We start from the raw sequence: 14,798 nt of genomic DNA on the forward strand, positions 1-14,798 counted from the left end.
ATCGTATGAATATGAAAGTTGGTATGTGCCATTATCTCCATGGGATGCACCTAAAATATATATATATATATATATATATATATATATATATATATATATATATATATATATATATATATATATATATATATATATATATATATATATATATATATATATATATATAAACCTAAAATACCTCTAAAACTTTCAAGTATATTTTGGTCATTTTACTTTATTGGGAATTTTTTTTATATTTTTCATAGGTGCAAGTTCAAGAGAGGAGTGGACACCCAAAATTTGGTATTAAAATATTTTATTAAAAAATTAAAAATAAAATAGTATAGAGGCGTGACATTGTGATTGGATCCATCTCAGTCGTTCATTCAGTTCAGACAGCTAGATAAGGGAAATTTATAGCTTATGTATAGTAGATACATGTCATTAATGATAAAAGGATCCTGTTATGTCCATTGCAATCATGCTTCCAAAATGGATTTCCTTCAAATTCAAATCAGAGGGCCTTCTCAATATTTGGAGTTTCCTTTTTTTCGCTACAGTCTGGTTTTTATGGGAGAAGCACATTCACCAAATTTTCCAAATGAAAGTATCAAGAAGAGAACAATTGCTAAGGAGGATCACCTCCCATATTGGCGAGTTAGCAGATGCCAAAGCATGGGCATTCCATATTTCGAAAAAGCAATTATTCGAAATTTGCAAAACATGTGGCATCAACAACAATCTGAATCCCTTATTCTAGTCACATGTATTTCCCTCATTCTCACCATTTCAAGCTGAATATTGATAAAGCTTCTTTACATAACCTAAGGCCCACAGGAGGTGGTGGTGTTATCAGACGTGGTAATGGAGCCGTTGTTGCCACTTTCGCCGCCCCTTTTGGTATTGCATCCCACAACTATGCAGAATTTTATGCTCTTAAAGAGGGCATTGATCTGACCATTTAAGTGTGATTGTTTTTCATTACAGATTGAAAGTGACTCCTCTCTGCTAGTCAATGTCATTCAAGGCCGATGTAAAGTTACATGGGCACTTCACACGTTAGCAATAAACTGGGGACACAGCCTCTGAAATCGTATGTGGTTCATCTCATATCAATCGTAAAGTTAACATACAGACACCCTTGCAAAAAAGGCCACATCCCTTTACCGCCGGATTTTATCTCCCTTTTTTTATTTCATGATGTGACACAGATGCCCAACTGTAAGGCTGTAAAAATATGAACGGTATTTGCTTATTTTTATTAATAAAAAATGGATAGGGGGCTTTCTCCCCGATTGAGTGAACCAAAAAAAAAAAAAAAGACCCTATTATGAGAGAGAACCTAGGTAGGTGGCGAGAAGAGACATTGAAATAGGGCAGTTGGAAAGAACAATGGAGCTTCCCTCGTCCCTAGTTGCATCTCTCTTCCTATTCTCCCTCTAGTGCAATAGGTAATTAATTCTTTGAATTCATTTTGACTCTTCCTATATTCTCCCTCTAGTGCAATAGGTAATTAAATCTCTGAATTTAGATTGATTGTATATCTCTCGGACATTATCTTATATTTTTCCATGTGGATAAACCATATATATATATATATATATATATATAATCATATGAGATCTTTCCACATTCATATGTGTAGGATTTTAAAGGATCACCATTAAATTTGGCACAGATCTTTAGAAAATTCAAGTCTCACACCCATGTGATAACTTTTCTAGAGATTTATATCAAATTTAATGGTGATCATTTGAGGTCCTACACACATAGGTGTGGGAGGATCTCATAGAATCATTACTTTTATATATATATATATATATATATATATATATATATATATATATATATATATATATATATATATAGAAAAGTCTTACGAACGCTAAAGGCGATCAAGAACAGTATTTTCGCCACCTTATATCCATCGTCCTTTCAAATTAAATAAAACCATAGGGCTCTGCTTCGCTTTAAAATCCCTCACGCTATTGACTGAAAAGCTTCAAACCCCGATAAATTTCAACCATACCCCTTCCTGCTGCGTGCTCTGCGAACCAGAGAGCTTTACTGAGAAGCTCCCTCTCTTTCGCTCTACATGGTCTTTCCATGGAACTACAAATGCTCTGTGTCCTCTCTCTCTAAATGTCAACAGCTCTCCCTCCTCATTCGCATAAGAAATTTCAGCCATACCCCCTCCTCCTGTATGCTCTGCGAACCAAAGAGCTTCACTGAGAAGCTCCCTCTCTCTTGCTAGCCACCTTTTTTCCAGGCAATTACAAATGCTCTGCATCATCTCTCTCTAAATTTCAGCCGCTCTACCTTCTCATTCGCTCTAGGAAGCTCGTTGTGGCTACTAGCATCTCAAGTAGGCAGCACGCTGAGAAAAACCCAACCCAAGATGACTCAGGATTAAGGCACTGAAATTGGTGAGTAACAAATAATTTTTTCGATTTATATTCTTTAAATCACTAGAAAAATCCTAACTTTGATTTGGAAATTTAGTTTTCTGAGTAAAACCATAAAAATTTATGCTGAAATTTCAATTCATTTTTCCCTCTTGCTGAAATTTGAGTTCAGATATTGGTTTTTTTTTTGGATTTAGCACAGGAAAGCATGACAACTGTTTGATTGTAGTACGGGCCCCAAAAGGATGGGGCACTGCATCCAAGCACGCTGATATTGGCACTGAATCGGTATGTTAGGCCTCGAGTAATCTGCATTTTCCAAAACATTTATCAGGCAGAATTAGGGATTATATGCGTATATTGTGTGCAGGCATTTTATGTAAACAGTAGAGTTAATGACCCTAGAAAAATGGTTTAAAATCCCTCACGCACGAACAATTTCTTCAATTTAAAGTATGTAAATCACCAGAAAATCCTAACTTTGATTTGAAAATTTTATTTTTTGAGTAAAGCCATAAAGTTTCATGCTGAAATTTCAGTTCATTTTTCCCTCAGCATATATGGTTTTTTATTTATAAATCAATAAATAAATTTGTAAATAAAAAACTATGACAAAATCACATACCAAAATGGACAAAGATTATATTAACCAAAAAAAGGATTCCCATATCACTTATTTTCTATTACTTATTTTCTCCCGAATATTTGAATTTCTATGTTGTTAATGTTTGATTTATAGTCTATAATTCACCGTAAAAATCATAACTTTGAGTTCGAAATTTTATTTTCTGAGTAAAACAAAAGAAATCCCTACTGAAATTTGAGTTCATATATGGCTTTTTTTTGTAAATCAGCGAATAAATTTTAAATAAATTTTTTTGACAAAATCGCATAACAAAATGGACAACTATGGTTTTGAGAATGAACAATGGTTCTCCTTTATTCTTTTTATTTTTTGAAGTATTTGTATTTGATATTTTTAATTTAGAGAATCCATGAAGGATTTTTTTTTTTTTTTTTTTTTTTTTTTTGAAGTATGATTTTTCTATCATATTTATATATTCTCCCACATGCTTCTTATTGTTGACCATATAAACCAAACAGGCATACTATACATGTTTCATGAACGCCTCAACATCAATATCTCCTTCCTCTCCTGTCGACATTACTAGTTCAAAAAATGGGCATGAGTGTGGTGCTCAAGGTATGGTAGATGAAGCTTGCCATGATTTTCCATTTGATGAGGATATAGTTGCAATAGATGGAGAAGGAGATCCTATATTATAGATGCAGAGGCAGCCCTAGCAAGAAGTGCAAGTATCGAACCGGCAATGGGAATGGCATTTACTGACGAAGACGAAGCTTATGATTATTATAATAAGTACGTAAAATTTGTAGTGTTTGGTATAAGAAAGGGAAGGACATATGGAAACATGGTGAAAAAGTTGGTCAATTTATAGAATATTGTAGGCAAGGTTTTTATAATGAGATGTATGATGGGAGTGAAAATGCTCAGCCCCACACAAAATGTGGATGTCAGGCAAAGATTCGCATTAAGAAGAATAAGACGCAGAGATGGGTTATTACGAAGTTTATAAAAGAACATAATCATATTCTTACAATGCCCAACAAGACTAGATTCATTCGCTCTCATCAAAAGATACCAAACACATTAAATAAGGTGATTAACACATTGGAGTCGTCTATGGCTAAGTCTAGGGTTACAATGGCTTACCTTATTGAAGAGGCCGGTGGGGCAGAAAATCTCCTCTTCATTGAGAAAGACCTTGATAATCACATAACTCGAAAGAGAAAACAAGGAAAATAGGGTAATGTTGTTATGAACAGGTTGCATACGAAGAAAGAATTGGAACCTAACTTCTTTTATAGAGTTCGACTTGATGAGATGGGGAGGTTATTTGGTGTTTTATGGGTTGATTCAAAGTGTATATTGTCATACCAATTTTTTAATAACGTGGTAACCTTTGACACCACATACCAAACAAATGACTACAATATGCCCTTTGGCCCAATCCTTGAAGTTAATCATCACGCTAACACAATTTTCCTTGGATGTGCTCTCATCTTCAATGCGACTATAGAAATCTGCATTTGGTTATTTGAGAACTGGCTAAATGCAATTGGAGGCCGCCAACCAAATACAATTATCACTGATCAGGCTTTAGCTATAATAGCTGCAGTTAAGACAGTTTTCCCGAATACTAATCATCACTATTGCAAGTGGCACATCACGGGAAAGTTTAAAACACATCTAAGCCATGTTGAGTGTGCGTACCTATTATTCTTAGAGGTATTCAAGAAGTGTATTGCAGCCTCTACAGTTGAGCAGTTTGAGGCTGATTGGTTGGCTATGATTCAGAAATATGATCTTCAAGAAGAAAGTTGGCTCAAGTGGTTATATGGTTATCGCACTCAATAGGTTGATGCATACATAGCTGATAGGTTCACAGCCAGCATGAAAACCACACAACGAAGTGAAGGGTTCAATCGTCATTTAAAGATGTATGTCACTTATGGTACAGGTTTGCAAAAAATCATGAATGCTATTGAAAAGTTGCAAAACAAGAAGTTCATCAAAGAAAAAGAGAAATATAGTAAATATCTTACATCCACACCTGTTCTAAAGACGACCTTCCTTATCAAAGAGCATACAACAAAAACATACACTCAGAAATTATTTAGAAAGTTCCAAGAAGAGGCAGTAAGGTCATCAAATTGCCTTAGCAAATTCATAGAAGGCAATGATGAATTTTTCAAATATAAGGTGGAAGACATTTGCGGTTTGCCAATCCCTCGGATGGTTACATTCATTGAATCAGGGAAGAAGTGTACATGCATATGTCAATTATTTGAACGTGTTGGAATCCCTTGTTCACATATGCTCAAAGTGTTCAACATGAGAAATGTATTGAAGATCCCATCTAATTACATTTTGAGTCGGTAGACAATGGATGTGAAGAAGGATGTCAAAAACAAATGTGGTGCTAGTAGTTCGACTATATCTAAATTTCCAAGTTTCATTTGACGCTATGAGCTTTATGACCTTGTGAAAACAATTGTAGAGCCAGTATTAGAAAATGATGATTTATATGAAAAAGTGAAGTTGGGTTTCTCCAAGTTAGCTGAGGAGGTCAATGTCACAAGAGAGTCGTTGTCGAATACTCATGCACCATCAGCCCCCACTCATTGTAGTGCTGCAGAAGATGAAGTATGTGGCAGTATTAGATCAGTTGATGTCTCCCCCCTTGTACTTAATCCACCATATGCATGAGCAATTGAACGACCAAGGACTAAAACGATTAAACCTTCATGGGAAAAAGGGCCAAAAGCTTCTACACAAAAGAAACAGTCGGAGGAAAGGCCACCCACTGGAAGGAAGTATAAAGTTTGCAATAAGAGTGGAGATGACAGACATAACTATCCGGTGAGGGCATGTGGGATGTAAGTGCTTCTTTGCTTTATGTATTAAACATAATAAGCATAATTGTTCTATTTAACTTTAGTTTTCATTTATCTTCTGTTTTACGTATTGGACATACAATACATCTTTCTCTTATAGAACTATTGAGGACCTCAAACAGAGTTGAGGCCATGACAAACAAAGGGGCTGCAATTGCATGGAGGACATGACAAATTGCCAGATTGCATTCGCATTGAGGATATGGCGACTTGCAGGGGTTCATTTGCACATATATTTAAAGACGTAAAAACCTGTTTTTGTAGTTGACTTTGGGGGTTATGTGAATATTCAATGAATTTACAGGCATGTAAAAGACCTATTTATGAGGCATGTAAATAACTTGACCAATTTTTTGAATTTTGGAGACTTGCAAATACCCCTTTCTGTAGTTGACTTTGGTGTTATGTGAATATTCAATATTCATGTAATTTTGCGGGCATGTAAAGAACCTCTTTATGGGACATCTAAAGAACCCATTTGGTGACTTTTTGATAACTTACTTGTGACATTTCTTTCTTTTCTATGTATGTCATTAACGTGTGCAATGTGGGTTACTTGGATAATGAAATGCACTTATATACCCATAGTTCTTATTTTATTTTATTTTTTATGTTGAGCGATTGATACATTCTCACCTTTTATGGATAACCTACTCTCTATCTCATAGGCCTCGGATTTGAATTATCTCTCTCTCTCTCTCTCTCTTTTTGTTATTTTGTGTCTTAAAAAAAAAAAAAGACAAACTAAATAATACCATAAACTAGAGAATTGATTCACAAAATATTACCATTAATTAAAAAACGACCAATTACAATCATTTACAAACCACTGAAAAGATACAAGGAGGTTAAACACCTCATGACATAGGAAACAACTATATACAAATGAAGCTTAAAAAAAGGCAACCCAAATGAGCTAACTCAACCACCTACAAGTAATTTATTTCTTTTTGCTTCTTCAAGTTTCACTCTTCCATTCGAATGATGTAGTGAAGGCGGTTCCTTTGAGTATGTATTCAAAAGTCGTATTGATATCTGAAAATGAGATTGAAGGTGTGATGAACTTCTCCATGTGACAAAGCACCTTCTTCATGTAATTGTCGACAATAGATAGAAGATCAAAATGTGGCTTATAGTTTCCAAAGAATATTTTTCATACTCTTTGACTACTTAAAGGCATTATAGTACTTTAAGGCAATCTGCAAAAATTTGCATCCTGGGAGACACTTATCCAACGCAAGGAATTTTGTGATTGGACCATCCTCCCCATGTTGGGCAATAGCTGGAAATTTGCAATGCAAATTCTCAGAGAACCAATATGCCGGTTTCAGTTTCTCGAGCAACTCTGCTACAGGCTTCCTTCCCAGACTTTTCTCCCGAATCTGAAATTATTAACAAAGAACATGTCTAAATCCACAAAACAAAATCTAAGAAATCTTACTTCCTAGTGACTTAATTGCAAGGGAGATATTGATATTCTTATGTAGGGATTCCCCAAGATGCAATAATTCTCACATTGTGTTAGCTAAGAGAATGGAAAGTATGAAGAGTTAGATGGTATTTCATCAGAAAATCCATCAGCACTAGTACAGAAGAAAGAATTCTGTCATATTTTGATAAGAAAGAAAATAAACATATTAGATATCCATACCAAAAGAGTTGAAAACAGAGAATTATATTGTAAAAAGAAAAAATATAATAAAATATATTATCTCAGATTCCACATGAAGTATTGAAAACTTCTAATGTAATAATAGGTGGAAATACTGTTGATGAGCTTTGTACTTGCCTTTATAGTTCATTATCAAAAGTTCATTGTCACAATAATCTACCATACAAATGAGTGAGCTACATTAGAGAAATTGCTTTCAGGAAATAGTTAGAACACAAGCCAAACATGAACATTTTATGCCAGCAGATCTTCCTCAATGGTTCAACATACCTTAACTGCTGGAGGAATGAACGTCAAGAGTGAAAATAAATAAATAAGTGCAGAAATCAGAAGAGGAAGATGATCCCAAGAAAGAACATATTATTACATTCAGGGCATATACTGGTTGCCGAAGAACCCCATTGTTTGATACATTTTGTATTGATACTGCCAAGGTCCGTTGGCAATAAATTTTTCAATCTTAGTTTCATGGCTACTAAGCAGATTTCCAAGAAATTTTGCCCCTTCTAGACCTCAGAAAACTGGCTTTGAGATCCACCAAAAATTGCTGAATTTTAGATGTAGAAATCCTATTTTCTACTATTTTTCCATAGAGTCAAAAAATTAAAAGCCCCTACATCTTGAGAGAGTGGTTATTACCTCAAGAACATTCCCACAAGTGTCATTCAAGTTGGAAAAGGATTAATTGGACACACTTGTCATGCAATACAATTGAGTTCCTTGGGTCAAAAGATGCTCAGCAGATGAAGAGAAGAGGAACCAAGATAGCCATTGAAAAGCACATTCCTGATCCAGCACTTAAATATGAAAGCCGAGAAACTACTCAAAGTCATCCACATCCAACACAGTTGATATAGGAAGCAAATCTTTAAAGATCTGCAGCAGCTGTTCACTCCAGAATAAGGGACAAGTGCATCCATAGGGACATGTCATTATTCTATATCATTATTTTATGGTTGCCGTTTAATCTAACTTTTGTAAGAATGCTAGTCCTACAGAAGTGTAGGGAAGTCAGGCTCAACACTTCAATTTTTCTGAGTAACAATTAGGCTCAAGATTCTAGCATTGTTTCATGCAGTCATGAGTTTGTGTTTGAGAGAATATGCCATGAAAATATTGAACTAAGTTTGCACATACACTGGTCTAGAATCAGAGTTTGAGGGGTACTTGACGTATTTTTGCTTGTGCAATGAATTGGACTTGAATGGTCTTCAGAATATCTTTAAAGATTCACAATTTCCTCATGTTTCTAACGAAGGATATATATACCCATGGTACCCTATTTCTGCCATGTAATGAATGAAGAATCTAGCCACAGAGGAGCTCATGCTTTCTCTTCTTTAATTCATCTTCTCCTCTCCATCTTCATCTCCACCCATAATTCTCCTTTCCTAGAGTTCAACAATTGTATTGTGTTCTTGCTTCTCTTTCTCATCAGTGATGCCTATAGCTTCGACACACAACTCCTTGATACAAGAAATTTTCAAGCTCTCCCATCTATCAAGCCAGGCAACAGATTGCCATTTAGTGGAAAACAGTTTTTTTGAGATTGCAATGGAGATGCAATCTAAAGGCATAAACTCAGGAAAGTAATTTAAAATTCTAGGTTGAATATTTACACCTCCACAATCTTTCGCTTTTCTATGTGAAATATGAAACGAAAGAATAAAGCAACCTTAGGGGAACAGGTAAATGAATATTAAATAAATCAATACCAAAACGAATGTGTTGATATTGTTATCAACTAATTTTGAATATGTAATATTCAAACAATAAATAAATAAAACACAGTAAATTCAAAACTTGAGATTTATAATCATGTCCAAGGCACCGAATATACCTCAAGTGTAAGTACAGATTACCTCTCTATCAAAAAAAAGCTTCTGTCGAATAAGCTCCTTACAGTTCTTGTGCTCAGTGATGCCAAGAGGCCAATCATGTGAAATATTTATATCAATTTTCTCCTCAATTTGCATGAGCTTATAGACATCATACTGACGCACATGATATACAGACCGAATGTCATTGCTATTATAAGGAGTCCTCTCATAATGTCCTGCTCATTTGACAATATACCAAGTTACTTCAAGGGAAATATATGTTAAAACAACTATACATCCCTAATGGAATTTTAAAGAAATAAAAAGCCAATTAAAGCACCATACTGCTCATAATCAAAACTACTCTTAGCGAACATGATGGAACAAACATTGAGCAGAAGAGGAGCTAACCTTACTACTACAAGAAAAATAATAGATGGTGCAGAGTATTGCAAAATGATCGGTCAAAAAAGACCAAAATAGCAAGGCAACAATTTTACTTGCCTGAATAGTAATCGCGTGCCTTATATATCCCAGAGAGTCCCCCAATACGAATGTCTCAAAATTTGACCACTCCAGCAAAGCCCAAGAAATATATGTTAGGTGTCGTCCATCTCCATAATACCTAAGATACCAAAGTGCCCTAATCCTGAATCGCCTTGGGTTGGGTTTTTCTCAGCGTGTTGCCTCCTTGAGATGCCAACAGCCACAACGAGCTTATTAGAGTGAATGAGGAGGTAGAGCGGCTAAAATTTAGAGAGAAAAGACGCAGAGCATTTGTAATCGCCCGGAGAAACGATGGCAACCAAGAAAGAGGGAGCTTCTCAGTGAAGCTCTCTGATTCGCAGAGCAATGAAGGAGGGGGTATGGCTGAAATTCCTAGAGCGAATGAGGAGGCAGAGCGGCTGAAATTTAGAGAGAGAGGACACAGAGCATTTGTAGTTGCCCGGAGAGACGATGGCGAGCGAAAGAGAGGGAGCTTCTCTGAAGCTCTCTGGTTCGCAGAACACGAAGGAGGAAGGGGTATGGTTGAAATTTATTAGGGTCTGAAGCTTTTCAGCCAATGGCGCGAAGGATTTTAAAGCGAATCAGAGCCCTACGATTTCCTTTAATTTGAAAGGACGGTGGATATAAGAAGACGAAAATAATGTTCCTTATCGCCGATGGGCGTTGAGAAGACTTTATATATATATATATATATATATATATATATATATATATATATATATATATATATATATATATATATATATATATATATATAAAAGATGGGATTAGCCCACTAGTTCGTATGAACATATGAGCCCAACAACCCAGATTGAATCTGGGCCGATCTGACGATCATGGATATTCGGTAGTAGTTAAATTTTATTTTTGATGAACACACACTTAACATTTCAAGTAATTTGGATCTGTAGAAAAAAAATAAAATTCAAACACTACCGGAACATCCGTGATCATCAGATCGGCTCAAATTCAATCTGGGCCGTTGGGCTTATATGTTCATGTGAGTTAGTGGGCTAATCCCATATTATATATATATATATATGAGTAATGATCCTATGAGACCCTCCCTTATCCATGTGTGTAGGACCCTAAAGTATCGCCATTAAATTTGACACAAATCTTAAAAAAGTTATCACATGGGTGTGGGACTTGACTTTCTTAGAGATCTGTGCCAAATTTAATGGTGATCCTTTGTGGTCCTACACACATAGATGTGGGAGGGTATCACAATGTCATTTCACTATATATATATATATATATATATATATAGAAAAAGCTGGGGTTAGCCCACTAGCTCATATGAACATATAAGCCCAACGGCCCAGATTGAATCTGGGCCGATGTGACGATCACGGATGTCGGGTAATGCCTAAATTTTTTTATATATATAAAAATCCAAATCACTTAAAATTTTAGGTGTATGTTCTTCTCATCAAGGCGCAACTAATAAAAATATTCGTAAAAAACAAAATGATCAAAATACCCCCGAAACTTTTGGGAGTATTTTGGTCAATTTATTTTATGTAAAATATTTTTTTGATATTTTTAGAAGATTCATCTATTTTTTATGGACATACGTCTAAAATGTTAAGTGATTTGGATTTGTAGAAAATAAAATAAAACTCAAGCACTACCAGACATCCGTGATCGTCAGATCAGCCTAGATTGAATCTGAACCGTTGGGTTCATATGAGCTAGTGGGCTAACCTCAGCTTTTTCCTATATATATATATATATATATATATATATATATATATATATATATATATATATGAAAAATTTTATATAGAGCCAAGGCTCTAAACAATCAAATTTGAGCCTATCTCAAAAATTTCACTAGATGAAGTTGTTTTGATGTTCAAATATCTTTAAATTGATCATCTCGACATCAAGAAGCATGGCCACGAGAAAAAAATAGATTCAAGTTTTGAAAATTGTGTATTTTGTGACACATTTTTGGACCGTCAATTTTCAAAGTTTTCAAGTTTTCATAGATCTATCGTTCTACACTATTTTTAAAGCTTTAAACTGTATAAATAAATATAAAAATATATTTTAAGGCTATCACAAATATTTCCAATATTGAAACTACATTTTTCGATACTATTTGAAGGTAGGCTCTAATTTGATTATTTAGAGCTTAGGCTCTATACAAGTCGCACCCATATATATATATATATATACATATATATATACATATATATATATATGGAAAAGATGGGATTAGCCCACTAGCTCATACGAACATATGAGCCCAACGGCCCATATTCAATCAATCTGGGCGATCTGACGATCACGGATGTTTGGTAGTGCTTGAATTTTATTTTATTTTATGCAAATTCAAATCAATTGAAATTTTAGATGTGTGTTTTTATCATCAAGGCTCACCTAATAAAAATATAAAAACAAATTATCCGTGAAAAATAAGATGATCAAAATATCCTCTGAATCTTTTTGGGGGTATTTTGGTCAATTTATTTCATGTAAAATATTTTTTTTATATTTTTTGAAGATTCACCTATCTTTTATGAACACGCGCCTAAACTTTTAAGTAATTTGGATTTGTAGATAAAAAATTAAAATTCAAATACTACCGGATATCCGTGATCGTCAAATCAGCCTAGATTCAATCTGGGACGTTAAGCTCATATGTTCATATGAGATAGTGGACTAATCCCATCTTTATATATATATATAAATAAAATAACGATTAATAATAAAACACTTTGAGCTGTCGGAACAAGATCTGGTGTTTAAGAGCGAACTTGTGACATTGTGTCCCAAGCCATCCCAACCATCTACTTAGGTTAGATCGTTGAGAGCATAGGTCAAATGTAAAGCTTTCCTCTAAATATTCATCTTAACTGCCATCTCAAAACTCAATCCAGATTTTAGGCTTTCAGCAAAGGCTAGATCCATCAGATATCCACCATTTTAAGAGCTCCACTATTTTGCAATATTAATTAACTTGCATTTTTGCAGTTTCAAATGGTATGTTATTTTAAAAAAATTGATTTGCATTTTTGTGTGCAGCCGAATGATGATGTCTTGCAGGTGGGCCATATGCTAACACTACCCATTTTTTTTATTATTATTATTATTATTATTATATTTTGAATCGATAACGGTGGAAATGGAGCGTAGGATGTTATGTTGAAACATCAAGCTCCCTAACCACCAATATCCGAACTTGATTCCCACTATTACCGCCCATGTCCAAACAGCGCGTGTGAAAGTAAAAAGATGCCGCTATGGCTTGCATTTGCCAAAATAATCTTATAGTTTTATTTGTAATATGAAAAACTACAAAATAAACACAATAATTCAGAAATTTTCTAATAAACTCCTTTATAATTTCCATGAGAAACAAAAAATTGACACCATGAGAGGGCATATCGATAATAAAACTATAAATCATGGAGCGTACAAGTAAGGAATGGCGTATCTAAGGGACATTGCTTTATCTGTGTCGACTTCCAAACTTGACAAACCTTTTTGAGCAACAATGGATATGTCGTAATGGCATATAATACTATGCAAACAAAACAAGAGAACAACTATATATTGTTGGCCCTTGCGCTTCTTGGTAGATCACTGGGGATTGTATGCCACTACCTATTTTTGAAATAGTCAATTTTTTTTAATGTGTTAATGAGAATGGAAGCTGTGACATTCAATTGAGATATGGTAGTACTACCACCACTACCCTAGTCCTATTGTCAAGAACCCTCTTATACATAGATACATAGAAATGGGGACTTTTTATGTCTGGATTATGCAACACACATTAAACAAAATATATAATTTGAGTATGAGAAGTAAAATATAAAACTAGACATATAAGAAGAATACAAAAATTTATGTTGCTTACATAGAGGAATTACATCATGACAAATTAAAATATAGGAAAAATTACATATATATCCGTTATACTTTGCATTATTACGAACGTATCAAATAGCTTCCGTTATCACATGTATGTCCATTTTTTACTTTTTATAACACAATTTAAAAAAAAAAATGAGTTCACCTTTTTCGGATGTTCAACATCCGAAAATAGGCCGAAAGTTTAACGTTCATATTCCCATTTTCGAGCATTGAAAATCCGAAAATATGACATTTTCAGATGTTGAACATCCGAAAATGGTTTCGGATGTTGGACATCCGAGAATATCACATTTTCGGATGTTCAACATCCGAAAATATGACTTTGAAATTCCAGAAGGTCTTTGGAATTTCACAATCATTTTCGGATGATGAACATCCGAAAATATGACATTTTTGGATGTCCAATATTGAAACCATTTTCGGATGTTCAACATCTGAAAATGTGGCTGCGCAATGTGACTGTTCAACAACCGAAAATGAGAATGTGAACGTTTAACTTTCGGGCTATTTTCGGATGTTGAACATCTGAAAAACCCTTCAATTCGGATGTTCAACACCCGAAAATGGGAATGTGAATGTTAAACTTTCGGCCTATTTTCGGATATTCAATATCCGAAAAAGGATAAAGTCATATTTTTAAAAAAAATGTTTTATAAAAGATAAAAATGAACATACATATAATAACTGAAACTATTTGGTACATCCGTAATAACGTAAAGTATAACGGACATGTATGTAATTTTTCCTAAAATCTATTTTAGTAAGAAGAATTACATCATAGATTTGAGAGACATAATTACATCTCTAACCCTCAACAAAGCCAAAATAGAGGAACTATTTTAAACCGGATTTTCAAATGGACATCCCAATGTCGATCGCCTACCTTTATTCCACAGTTAATCATTGTCCAAAAAACCTTGAGAATAATGAGAATGCCAACCAAAATCTCTACATAACTAGTTTTCAATTAAATACCAACCTCTCATTCCACAAGAGGCACCACACAATATGTTTCTCTCCGGAAACTCTATGCTCTCTAGTGGTCAT

The 14,798-nt window shown here is 34.4% G+C and overlaps 1 long non-coding RNA gene and 1 pseudogene across 2 annotated transcripts; one reads left to right on the forward strand and one right to left on the reverse strand.

The window, feature by feature from the left end:
- The first annotated feature begins 1,872 nt into the window (after nucleotides 1–1,872).
- LOC110007295 (uncharacterized) lies at nucleotides 1,873–6,407 on the forward strand. Its single transcript, XR_002280982.2, has 4 exons — nucleotides 1,873–2,405; nucleotides 2,582–2,672; nucleotides 3,489–5,846; nucleotides 5,965–6,407. It is a non-coding gene; the product is annotated as an uncharacterized LOC110007295 (long non-coding RNA).
- A 226-nt stretch (nucleotides 6,408–6,633) lies between these two features.
- On the reverse strand, nucleotides 6,634–14,798 carry LOC18434422 (lariat debranching enzyme-like; annotated as a pseudogene). The gene is made up of 4 exons (XR_016057909.1): nucleotides 14,731–14,798; nucleotides 9,861–9,970; nucleotides 9,399–9,592; nucleotides 6,634–7,246 (listed from the first exon to the last, which is right to left on the reverse strand). The product of XR_016057909.1 is annotated as a lariat debranching enzyme-like (transcript).

This window comes from Amborella trichopoda, chromosome 6, assembly GCF_054954075.1.
Source record: "Amborella trichopoda isolate Santa Cruz 75 chromosome 6, AtrichopodaSantaCruz75HAP2 v2.0, whole genome shotgun sequence".
Taxonomy (NCBI): Eukaryota; Viridiplantae; Streptophyta; class Magnoliopsida; order Amborellales; family Amborellaceae; genus Amborella; species Amborella trichopoda.